We start from the raw sequence: 12,146 nt of genomic DNA, 5'->3' as shown, positions 1-12,146 counted from the left end.
ATTGATAGATAATTAACTGCTAGTTCTTTCCACCCAACAATACAGCAAGCTCTGTGAAAGCAGGGATGAATGTTGGAGCACTTTTTCTCCCTGAATCCCTTTTGTCATCTCCAACCCCAGTAGGACAAGACTTAGGTATTTAACACATAGTTGCTTCACTTTTTCACTTACTCATGGAAATATACCCATACAAATAGAAATCCACAGTTTATCTAAGTTTCCCAGCAGTTTCCTTCCAGAAGAAAGAGATAAATCACAATATTAAAAGCAGGAGAAGCCTGACATGCAAATGAAAATCCAGATAAGCATGCACAACTTATAATTGTTACTAACATATAATATTAATTAGTAAATATACATTATTAGTAATATTGTAATTAATAATACCTATAAATATTTATTGCATGTCTCCTTTGTGTCAAGCACTGTACCAAATGATTTATAGATACTAGATCTTACAACTCTAGTATTAATAAAAATAGTCTTTCTTGTAAAAATGGCAGGTGAGAAAGGTTAAGAACTTATCTGGTAGAGCTAAGAATCAAATCCAGTTTGATCTGATGCCAAAATACACTATTTTTCTGTATATCTCCCTTCCTCCCAGGTCCTTATACAAGGTTGAGATTTAGGACTTGTTTTTCTAGTTCTTAAGAATACCAGTCAAGACTACCTCCCCTGTCCAAATTTGCCTTTCTAAAAATTAGGGGCACTATAGAGCACTATATTCTCCTAGGAAATTTAGTTACAATAATAACAGAGCCTCTTTCTTTTAAGGGAATCATTCATTAAAGACGGTCCCACATCCTGGCTGTTACCAGGAAGCTCTGGGCATCTACAATTATTACAGCCATTAGGGATTCCAGAGAGCACAAGTTGTTTTATGGTCAAGAACAGGATGAAAAGTCTGAGTCGACTTTTTAGAAAAAGTATATCTCCCTGTGAATAAGATGGTGAAACCATACTGTCGCTGAGATGGTCCCTAGGGTCTTTGTTCTGTGGATGTATGGACGCCTTTATCCAAGTATTTCAGCCTAAGGCATTGAGCTATAAATAGAAGCAGAGGGGTTCAGAGGAAAGAGTCCAGGCAGCCCACAAGACAGTTGTTCTTTGATTCGCTCTGAGTGCATACCCCTTCCATGGTGTGTCCTCACAGCCCTCAGCCTGCGCACCCCTACGCCACCTCAGCTGGATTCTCCGAAACTGAGCAATTGCATGGAACAGACTGCAAAACTTTTACTTTCTTAATAAGGAAAGATCTGGGTCCAGATCACAGGGTATTGAAGAGTAAATGAGACTTGAGGAAGTGAAAACAGGCATAAATAAAGCTTTCAGGAGGCTTGGTATGAAGGGAAAGAGATGATGCTAAGTAGAGTGGAATGTAGGTCAAATTTGTTTTTTTTTTTAAATATGAGAAGGTCAAAGCACATATTTAATGCTGACAGAAACACCAGCAGAAAAGACACGTTAAAGACACAAAAGCAAGGTGCTGATGTCTAAAGGAAGGCTCCTGAGGAGACGGGAGGGAATGGAAATCAGAGCAGAGGTGAAAAAGCCAGGCTTGTAAAGGCAAATGCTTCCTCCATGCTGATGGGGGGGAGAAACCAGATACAATTGTGTAAACTTGATTGGTGGGGCTCAGGAATCTGGGATGCACCCCATTGGATGGTATACAGTGGCAGCTGAGTTCATCTGCTGCGAGTAACGTGAGGGTGTTAGAAGAGCAATGAGGTTGAAGATAGGTTTCAAGGACAGTAGCAGAGAGAGAGGGAAGAGGCTATAAGAAGGCTGGTCATGTAGTATTGAGGGCCCAGCAAAGGTTATAGACAGATGTTTTGATGGGGCACCAATCTGTGCAATGGGGTGATTTTCTTCAGCCACACTCAGGATACTGGATGTTTGTTATTGATGTATCTACAAAATAATTTTTTTAAAAAGCTCAAGGGAAAAAAAATAAGGAAAGATCTGTTAAGAGACTCATATTTCTGATAATCGTCAACAGCCATAAACAGATATAACCTGCACTTATTCATAACTCTCACCATCTTCAAACCACATTTGTAAGTTTGAGCTCAATACAAGGTTGAATTTCCACATCAGGAAATGTCAATTTCCTCACTCTGTTTGCTTTGTACTTCTTCTAAGATGTCCTTGATGTGGCAACAAAATGTTTAATATGAAATAAATTTCAGAAAAAGGCAGCTATTTTAAAGATGTGGGTATTAGTTTTATATGATACTAACTCTTCCCAAGTTGTTTTTTTTTTTTAACTTAAAAGTACTTGTTACATGGTTTTTATTATTTGGGTAAATTTTATAATGAATATGATAATATTCACTATTTTTCTATAGGCATAATAGAACATGTAATTCATTTTCATGCAGTTAAAATTCATTAGAGATTGGCAATTTAAGACAAAATCTTTTCTAAGTCTTAAGTCTTTTAAGACAAATCTTTTCAAAGAAATAACCTTTGTAAAAATCCAAAAGCCTTCCCTCCTCCTTCAACAAATGTTGGCTTTTGTTATTTTTTTTATAAGCTGCATATTGAATTTCCCAGGCTGTGTTTCTGAACAGCAATCTACTGAAAAAAGTGCAATTATTTTTTTTCACTCAAACATGCATTTGAGAGAAATGAGTAGATCAGATAAAGAGCTGAGATGCTATTCAACTCAACTTTGAGTCACTCTGTCTCTTTAAAAAAAAAAAAGGGTGGCAAAATCAATACAAACCAATAATAACTTCACATTTGTGGAAGCAACATGAATGGCTCTCCAAAATATTGAGACACATCCAAGTACATTTTCGTAGAGCTGATATTTATCAGAAGTCATTTGCCCTCAAGCAGATGCTCTCTTTCATTGTGCTCCTGTCACAAATGACTAAGATTTATGACAGACAATTACAGCATCTGCAGTTAGCAGCCTTATAATCAGCACCATTATTTAACGATTGGTGCAATAAACTGACTCCTGTTACAGTTTATCAGATATCAGTCAGTTCTGGCCATTTTCTTCAGCTCCCAAATCACAGTATGGTGCAGGCACTGCCTTTTAATGGCTAGGCAGAAGCAGGAGCATTTTCACATTTTTTACAGACTGCCGAGGGAAAGAAAAAAGCAACCAATTACATGTATGGTGCCCTCTCATTTGAGCTGCCCGTATATGTAACTATCTCTATATAGTTCTAAACATCTTGTACGAGAAAAAAAGCTTTTACTGTGGAGAAGGACTTTATATATTTAAAGAAAAACAATAAATAAAAACAAAAAACCTTCTTGCCTTTGTTTTTTTAAAAAGTCCTCTGTTTAAATTTGCATGTCTTTTCCAAGCATAAAATGTTGATTTACTAGGTCCACTGTTTCCTCTTAGAGTATGGTTTCAGCTTGCCTTTTACAACCAGAAAAGCAGTTATTGGCGCTTGAAAATATTTGTCAAGGAGAAAGATTTTTCCCCGAACTCTGTGAGGTTTCATTCAGAGGTTTCATTCACTATTATGGACACAACAGAATTAAGTTTTTCATCAGTCAAAAATCCTACACATAAAACAGGTCATATGGATGTGTTTAAAAGTCACTTATATATTAAGGAATTCTACCTTTCTAAATATACAAACATCCAGAGGTATATGTACCATTTAAAGTCCATCCACAAGAAACATCAGACATCTGTGTAAAAACATGGGTGGCAGGCAACAATTCAGAGGCTATCTGGAAGGTAACACTTCAGTTTAATGTGGGAAATGGTGTAAAGATGTGAATTTACAGTCACATAAAAAAAACTTACGAAAGCATCTATAGCTGTACAAGTGTGAAATTCTAGTCAAATTGTTTAGAGGGGGAAAAAAGCCAGACCTTTCTGATTCCTTTCTTTTTTTACTTTTTCCATAACCAAGCAAGCTAAGTTTCTCATTCATGTCAAAAAGCGTTTCATCCAGTGACTTCCATTTTATATAGGTAATACAGATGAAAATATTGATGAAGATGCCCTTGTAATGTTAGGTCTATGTTCCATTCACAAAATTACCTGCTTCTCTTAAGAGAAATAAGACACTGGAGATCAAACAAATGCATTCTTTTAATTAAAAAAAAATTAAGTGCCCCCAGATTTCCCTTCCAGAAATACGCATAAGGGGCTTTATATAGTCAAGGTAAAATTGGTTGTTTTCTAAGTTGAAACTTTTACAAAGGCTTCACAAACCTTCACAAACTAGTCTTCAGAGCTCCACATGAGACTTCAGCAGGCGAATGGTCAAAGTGAGGGCTCTTAGGCTTTTCAAGTAAGAAAGGCCTTAGGTATCATTTCATGAGACTTGTTCATTTGAGAGATGGTGAGGGTAAGAGTAACAGAGTTAAATGATTTTCACCAGAACACAGAGCTAATTGTTGGCACAACAGTGATTAAAACCCAAAGTATGGCTTGGCTAGCGAGGTCATTTCTGTGAAGTCCTAGCTCCTTTCTCTGTGTCCCTGAGAGAAACCAGTCCTTTGGCTCTGCTAAGGCAAGCCCCAGTTTGGGTGTTCTGTGTCCAGTCCTCCAAAAGGGTGCTATGCCCCTTGACTCAAGGAAACAAAAGTTTCCATAAATCTGCTATATATTTACTTCCCTACTTCTGGATCTGGAGCCAGAAAAGAACTAATCAGCCATTCAAATAGTTTCATCATTGGGTAGCAGAGTGAACTCAAGTTGTTGGCTTTTAAACTTTAAAAATTTTCTAATATAGTAATTTGGTACCTTGTATAGATCTTAGCTATTGTTTGTTAGGGTTGTTTTTAACTATTTTGCACAATTAATTGCAAAGTCAGACAAAAACTATTTTATTTCACCAATTTGGCAGCATCGAATAATTCAAAGGATTTTTAGAATCTATCACCAACCTTTCTTTGTTGGTGATGTATAGAAATATATTAATGCACAGATAAGTCTCTCACTCCATTTTAGTAAAGTACTAAAGTATTGGGAAAGTACTTTGGATGCATTAAAGAAACTGGTATATTTTCTATCTATGTCCTGCCCTTTTCTGCTGGGTTAGAAGAAAAATTACGCAGCCTACAGCAAGTCACTGACTTTGGAAGCCAATGATGGACCCAGCGGCACTGCAGGCTGTTAGCAGGTGCTCCTGAGAGGCCGGATCTGGGTTGACATTATTCACATAAACACACACAGGTAGCATTTCAGTAACAGACCTGGACACCAATCCCAGCTGCATAGCTAATGGCCACAATGAGCCCCAACAGATTTGACTGCTACTTAGCACACAAAAAAATGTGGCAGGAGGACATTTTTCTTTAAGACCCTTACCAGAGGCTATTTGTGGCAGGGGAGAGCGGGGGGAAGAGCACCCAAAGAAAACAATGCATCGTCAGTGTAGCAATATTTGGTGGCTGATGGTGCAGGAGCTAAGGGTGAGGATCCCAAGTCAGCCAGACCTGAGCTTGCCAAGGGCTCAGGCTTGGTGAGACTCTGCCAGAGCCCTTCACCTATGAAAGTCCCTCATCTACACCATGCAGATGAGAATGAGAGAGCACATGTAAGGCAGTGAGCACTGTGTGGGGCACAAAGCACTGCTGCTTAAATATTAGCTGCTGTTACCGTTATTGTTGTCATTTGTACATGAGATTCCAGACTGAACTCTTTTGCAAGTATAAATTTGGACTTTAGAATCAGATTAAATAAATAATCCCCCACTCTGAACTCAGCTGTACAGAACTGTCCCATTAATCCTAGTAAAAGTCTACATACCTCATCTATCAATCAATGTACCTAAATAATATGTGTGTATGTATAGATACATATATACAGTTGACCCTTGAACAATGTAGGGGGTTGGAGGCGCCAACCCTCCCTGCAGTTGATTATCCACATATAACTTATAGTCATTCGTCTCTGCAGTTCTGCATCCACAGATTCAATCAACCGTGGATCATGTAGTACTGTAGTATTTACTATAAAAAAAATCCAAATATAAGTGGACCTGTGCAGCTCAAACCTGTGTTGTTCAAGGGTCAACTGTGTATATATGTATGCACACACACAGATATAGTTATTATTGTTGCACTTCATTGACTTTGGTTTGGTTCCATCGTGAAGAAACTAAATTTGTAGAACATAGAGAAAACATGAAAATATTACAAAGTACATGATTTCACTTTTCTATTCAGTAATAATATTCCTAAGAATCACAATGGGGCTGTTAATATGACAAAATTCTCTATTCTAACACAGAGTATATAACTTTGAACTCGTCATTATCTTCATTTTTTCCAGTTTTTCACAACAATCTATCCATAAAATTAAGGTTGAAGTAAGGAGAAGAGGACCAATGGCTCCCCTCCAGAATTAAAGATCTCCTTAGCATACAAGTTGCTGCACAGCAAAATTAAGTCGAATGGCAGTGATGAAAGGGCAGGTAGCCAAGAGTGCCACTCAGAGCACTATTTCATGAAAACATGAAGAATCTAGAGAGAAAAGGCTTTGGACACTCTGGGTTCTAGTTCAGGTCCACACTTATCAGCTGTGTGACTTTGAAGAAATTACTTAACCTCTTGGAGCCTATATGCAAAAATATGATAACAGTAATACCTATATTGTTATTTTTTTATATACAGTAGCGTGATTTTATTACAAATCATTAAATTACAAATATACAAATATTACAAATCATTAAATAACATCATTCTATTGATTTTATTTGTAATGCCCAAGCTAGACCCTCCATCCTCCTGGAAGCTTCTTGTTATATACGGTGAAGGCGTTCTCAAGTCCATGGTGTTCACCTAATGCCCTGCATCATAAGAAGCCCTGACATTTTTGTAGCACTTCACAATTTACACAGCAAATCTTCCACAGGCTTTATATTGTTCTTTTGAGTAATTAAATGAGCCAACATATGTAAAGTGATTCGCACAGAGCTGGCATGTAATATGCATCCATTAAATGTTTTGTCTTATCTATAAAGTGCTACCAGCTTTGCTTTCATCATTGTGTTGTTCTGAGCAAGTATGAAATGTCTAATAATCATGTCTTGATCTAGTCTAGAAATATGTCTTCAATAGCAGAAAGTATATTATAATTAGAAATAGGTAACATTTATGGAAAGAATTTTAAATTAAGTGCAAATCTGTAATTTTCTCAAAAAGCAACTTTATATTTTTTAAAAATGAGCCGACAAATCAATTCCATTAATTTAATTCCACTGCAGGTGTTGGACAAGCATCAGCCTTCGTAGTAACAGTGGTGGTAATTGCTCTAGTGCTGAAAGGTGCCAATTTTTCCATATATTACTTAGCTAAATATAAAGTAGGATCTTTATGAAAAGCATTTTAAATCTTATCTCTGCTCTTTATCTGATAGTCTTAGATGTTGTATCATTTTAGTGCCTACTTCCAAGGATTAATTTCCCACATCCAGTGATACTTTCACAACTCTGAATAAAGCCAGTCTATGGAAAATAATTCTTCTTGTTTAAAAAAGGGAACAAATAAAATAACTTATTTTTACTTGTTTCATATCTGAAGCTTATTCATTGATCTTGGGTATGTATGTGAGACAGCATACAGTATGACTGCCCGTGTAAACTTGGTAAAGCTTCAATATTCCCCATGCCTTCAAGGCTTCTAACATGCGAAGTCAGCATAAAAATTCATTTAAGAACAAACATTTTAAATTGTGATGAGAAGTTCATTTTACAGAACAATTTCACTACAGGTGAGTTTGTGGTGGGGTAGATGGAGAAGGAATTATTATATCTATTCCGAAGAGAAAACATGTGACTTTAAAAGGTCCCAGGGTCACACAGCTGTGATAGGCTAGAATTCAGGATATTCCCTCCAGCTTTTTCCCACTATTCTCACTAAACATGATTTTTTGGTTTTGGTCACACTAAGCAGACTTGGTACAAAAATCCCTGAGTTTTGAAAATAGCCCCATTCTTTATTACTAGCAGTGTAACCTAGGCAAGTCGCTGACAGTATAGATTAATGGTTAGAGTGCCAACCACGGAGCTGGATTGCCCTGATGCAAATTCCAGCCCCCACCCATAGATATGTGATTGTAGATGGTTATTTTGCTTTCTGAGCCTCTGCTTCCTAGTGTTCTTATGATAGAGGAAATTCCAACTTCATGTGGATGTTATAACATAAATGAGACACTCCTTCCAAAGGTCTTCACACAATGCTGGTGTAGAGTAAGGGCTCAAAAATATTAGTTATTAATAAAATTGGACTAAAACATCTCTCGGCTATCTGTTGTATTAGTAAGACAGTACATTAAAGGACTTTGTGTTAAACTACTATGCAAAGTTTAAGAATCATTGTATTGAGAGTCAGATCAAGGTAGCAGAGTAGGAGGACCTTGAGCTCACTTCCCCTCATGAACACATCAAAACTACAATTACATATAGAGCAACTCTCACTAAGAATGCCCTGAAGACTAGCAGAACCACTCTTCTACAACCAATGCTGTAAGAAAGAACCACACGGAGTCTGGCAGGAAGGGAGGAGAAGCGATCTAGTCAGGACCTGTACCCTTAGCAGGTGACCCAGAAGAGGAGGGGGGCATCACAGGCTTGGGAATCCTCCTTGGGGAGGGAGGAGTTTGAGCCACATATTAGGCACCCCAGCCCTTGAGTCCAACACTGGGAAGATAAACCACCTTAGCTGGTTTGAAAACCAGTGGGGTTTACTGGAGGGCTGTAAGAAACCAAGACTGTGTACTTGAAGAGTGTATGCACAGACTTGCTTGCTCCCAGTCCCAGTGTGGAGGCCGCAGATTAAAAACTGCCAGGTGATCCCACATGCCATGGAGCAACTAAGCCCACGTGCCACAACTACTGAGCCTGCGTGCTACAACTACGGAAGCCTGCGCACCTAGAGCCCGTGCTCTGCAACAAGACAAGCCACCGCAATGAGAAGCCTGCGCACCTCAACGAAGAGTAGCCCCCGCTCACCACAACTAGAGAAATCCCGCACACAGCAACGAAGACCCAACACAGCCAAAAATAAATAAAATTTAAAATTTTATTTAAAAAAATAAATAAAAATAAACACATTTCTTAAAAAATAAAAGTGAATGTAAACTGCCTCCAGGAAGCAAAACCAAAAAAACTGCCAGGTGTTCTGGCTGGCACGCCAGGACCACCCCAGCACAACCTCCAGCCTGCACTGGGCTCCCGCTCCAGCACTTTCTGCTCTGATACCGCTCCCTTCTAAGGTGAAGGCCACCACTGCCAATGAGTATGCACACACTTGGAGGGAATGGAGCCAGCTGCCTCTGGCCAGAGTGGAGACCCCTCTGCCAGCATGGGCATGAATGTGAGCACTTGGGAAGGAATGAAACCAGTTCAGTAGTGCAGCTCCAACCCCTCCAGCCTTGACCCAGCCTCTAACTAAGGGGCACACACCAGGGAAAAAGTGGAACCAGCTCAGAAGTGGAGCTCCGACCCCTTGGGCCCCAGTCACACCCCCAACCAAGGCACACACTGTTGTCATACCTGCTATCACACAAGGCACAGCTCCCTCAGGGCTCCTGCTCCAGCAAAGCCTCCAGCATTGCCACTGATAGGGCAGTGACTGCCACTGAGCCTAGGAGAAACCCTGGCTTACAATGGCTATGACTCTAGCTGCTCCAAATCCAGCCCTGCTTCCCATCAAGTCAGAAGCTGCCAGTGCACCCTGGGGGAAGATGTGGCCTGTGCTCACTTCAGATCTAGCTCTCTCACCTAACCACTGGGCACATGGAGACTGCATATGGCTGCTCCAATTCAAGGATATGCCTTCCTGACCCAGATAGGTAACTGTTTCACCTAATTTAAGAGACAAACAGAGACAGTTAAACAAAATGAGAACACAGAGGAATATGTTTCAAACAGAAGAACAAGATAAAATCCCTGGAAAAACCCTAGAGAAACAGAGATAAATAATTTACCTGATTAAGAGTTTAAAGCCGTAGTAATAATAATGCTAATTGAACTTGGGAAAAGATTAGACAAACACAGTGAGAACTTCAAAGAAGAAGTAGAAAATATAGAAAAGAACCAGTCAGAGCTGTAGAACACAATTAACTCAAATGAAAAATACACTAGAAGGAATTAACAGCAGATTAGGCGATACACAGAATGCATAAATAATCTGGAAGTTAGAAAAGTGGAAATCACCCAAACAGCAAAAGAAAAACAAATTTTTAAAAATGAGGATAGTTTAAGGCAGCGTTCCCCAACCTTTTTGGCACCAGGGACTGGTTTCCTGGAAGACAATTTTTCCACAGACCGGGGGTGAGGGTGGGGGCTGGGGGGTGGGAGGGGGGATGGTTTCGGGATGATTCAAGTACATTACATTTATTGTGCATTTTATTCCTATTATTACTACATTGTAATATATAACGAACTAATTATACAACTCACCATAATACTGACAGAAGGCAGAGCTCAGGCAGTAATGCAAGTGATGGGGAGCAGCTGTAAATACAGATGAAGCTTCACTCACTCACCTGCTGCTCACCTCCTGCTGTGCGGCCTGGTTGTTAACAGGCCACGGACTGGTACCCGTTCGTGGCCCAGGGGTTGTGGATCCCTGGTTTAAGGGACCTCTGGTACAACATCAAGCATACTAACATTCATGTTATAGGGGTCTCAGAAGAAGAAGAGAGATATAAAGGGGGTAAAAAAATGTATTTGATGAAATTATGGCTGAAAATTTCTCTAACCTGAAGAAGGAAACAGATACCCAGGTTCAGGAAGTACAGAGAGGCCCAAACAGGATGAACCCAAACAGACTCACACCAAGACATATAATAAAAATGACAAAAGCTAAAGAGAATTTTAAAGGCAACTGAGAAAAACAAAGAGTCACATACAAGGGACTCCCCAGAGGGCTATGAAGTGATTTTTCAGCAAAAACTTTGCAGCCCAGAAGGGAGTGGCATAATATATTTTAAAGTACTGAAAAGAAAAATACCTACAACCTAGGATACTCTACCCAATAAGATTATCATTCAGAACTGAAGTAGAAATAAAGGGCTTCACAGATAAGCGAAAAGAAAAAAAGAAAGAAAAGAAAAAAAACAATACTAAACTGACCTTACAAGAAATGTTAGAGTCTTCTTTAAGTGAAAAAGAAAAGGCTGCAGCAAGAAATAAGAAAATATAGGGAGGAAAAATTCCACTGCTAAAGGCAAATATAAAGTAAAGGCAGTGGATCAACCACTTAAATAAGCTAGTATGAAGGCTAAAAGAACAAAAATTGTAAAATCAACTATAAATGCAATAAGCAGTTAAGGGGCATGAAGTTGTTAAATATGACATCAAAAACACAAAACTTGCAAGGGGGGAGTAAAAAATATGTAGATCTTTTAAAATGTGTTTAAACTTAAATGACTATCAGTTTAAAACAAGTAGATACAGTTATAGGTCAGCATATGTAAAATCCATGGTAAACCACAAATGAAAACATGCAATAGCAACACAAAAACTGGTGAGAAATAAACACAAACATAACACTAAACAAAACCATCAAACCACAAGGGAAGTGACTAAAAGAAGAACACAGATGAACTACAAAAAAAAACAGAAACAAGAAACAAAGTGGCACTAAGTACATACCTATCAATAATTACTTTAAATGTCAATGGGCTAAATGCTACAATCAAAAGATACAGGATGGCTGAATGGATTAAAAAAAACAAGACCCATCTATATGCTGCCTACAAGGGACTCACTTCAGAACTAAAGACACACAGAACCTGAAAGTGAGAGGATGGAAAAAGATATTCCATGCAAATGAAAATGTAAAGAAAGCTGGTGTAGCAATACTCATATAAGACAAAGTAGACTTTAAAACAAAGTCTACAATAAATGACAAAGAAGAGCATTATATAATGATAAAGTGACCAATCCAAGAAGAGGATATAACCTTCATAAATATATATGCACCTTATATTGGAGCACCTAAATATATAAAGAAAATATTAATAGAAATAAAATGAGAAATTGACAGTAATACAGTAATAGTCAGGGATTTTAACACCACACTTATGTCAATGAATAGATCATACAGACAAAAAATCAATAAGGGAAACAGTGGCCTTAAATGGCATGTTAGATAAGTTGGATTTAATAGTTACCTACAGAACATTCCATCCAAAAACAGCAGAATAT

Source organism: Tursiops truncatus, chromosome 4 (genome assembly GCF_011762595.2).
Source record: "Tursiops truncatus isolate mTurTru1 chromosome 4, mTurTru1.mat.Y, whole genome shotgun sequence".
Taxonomy (NCBI): Eukaryota; Metazoa; Chordata; class Mammalia; order Artiodactyla; family Delphinidae; genus Tursiops; species Tursiops truncatus.
The sequence above is the reverse complement of the archived record's forward strand: the minus strand, read 5'-3'. Positions refer to the sequence as shown.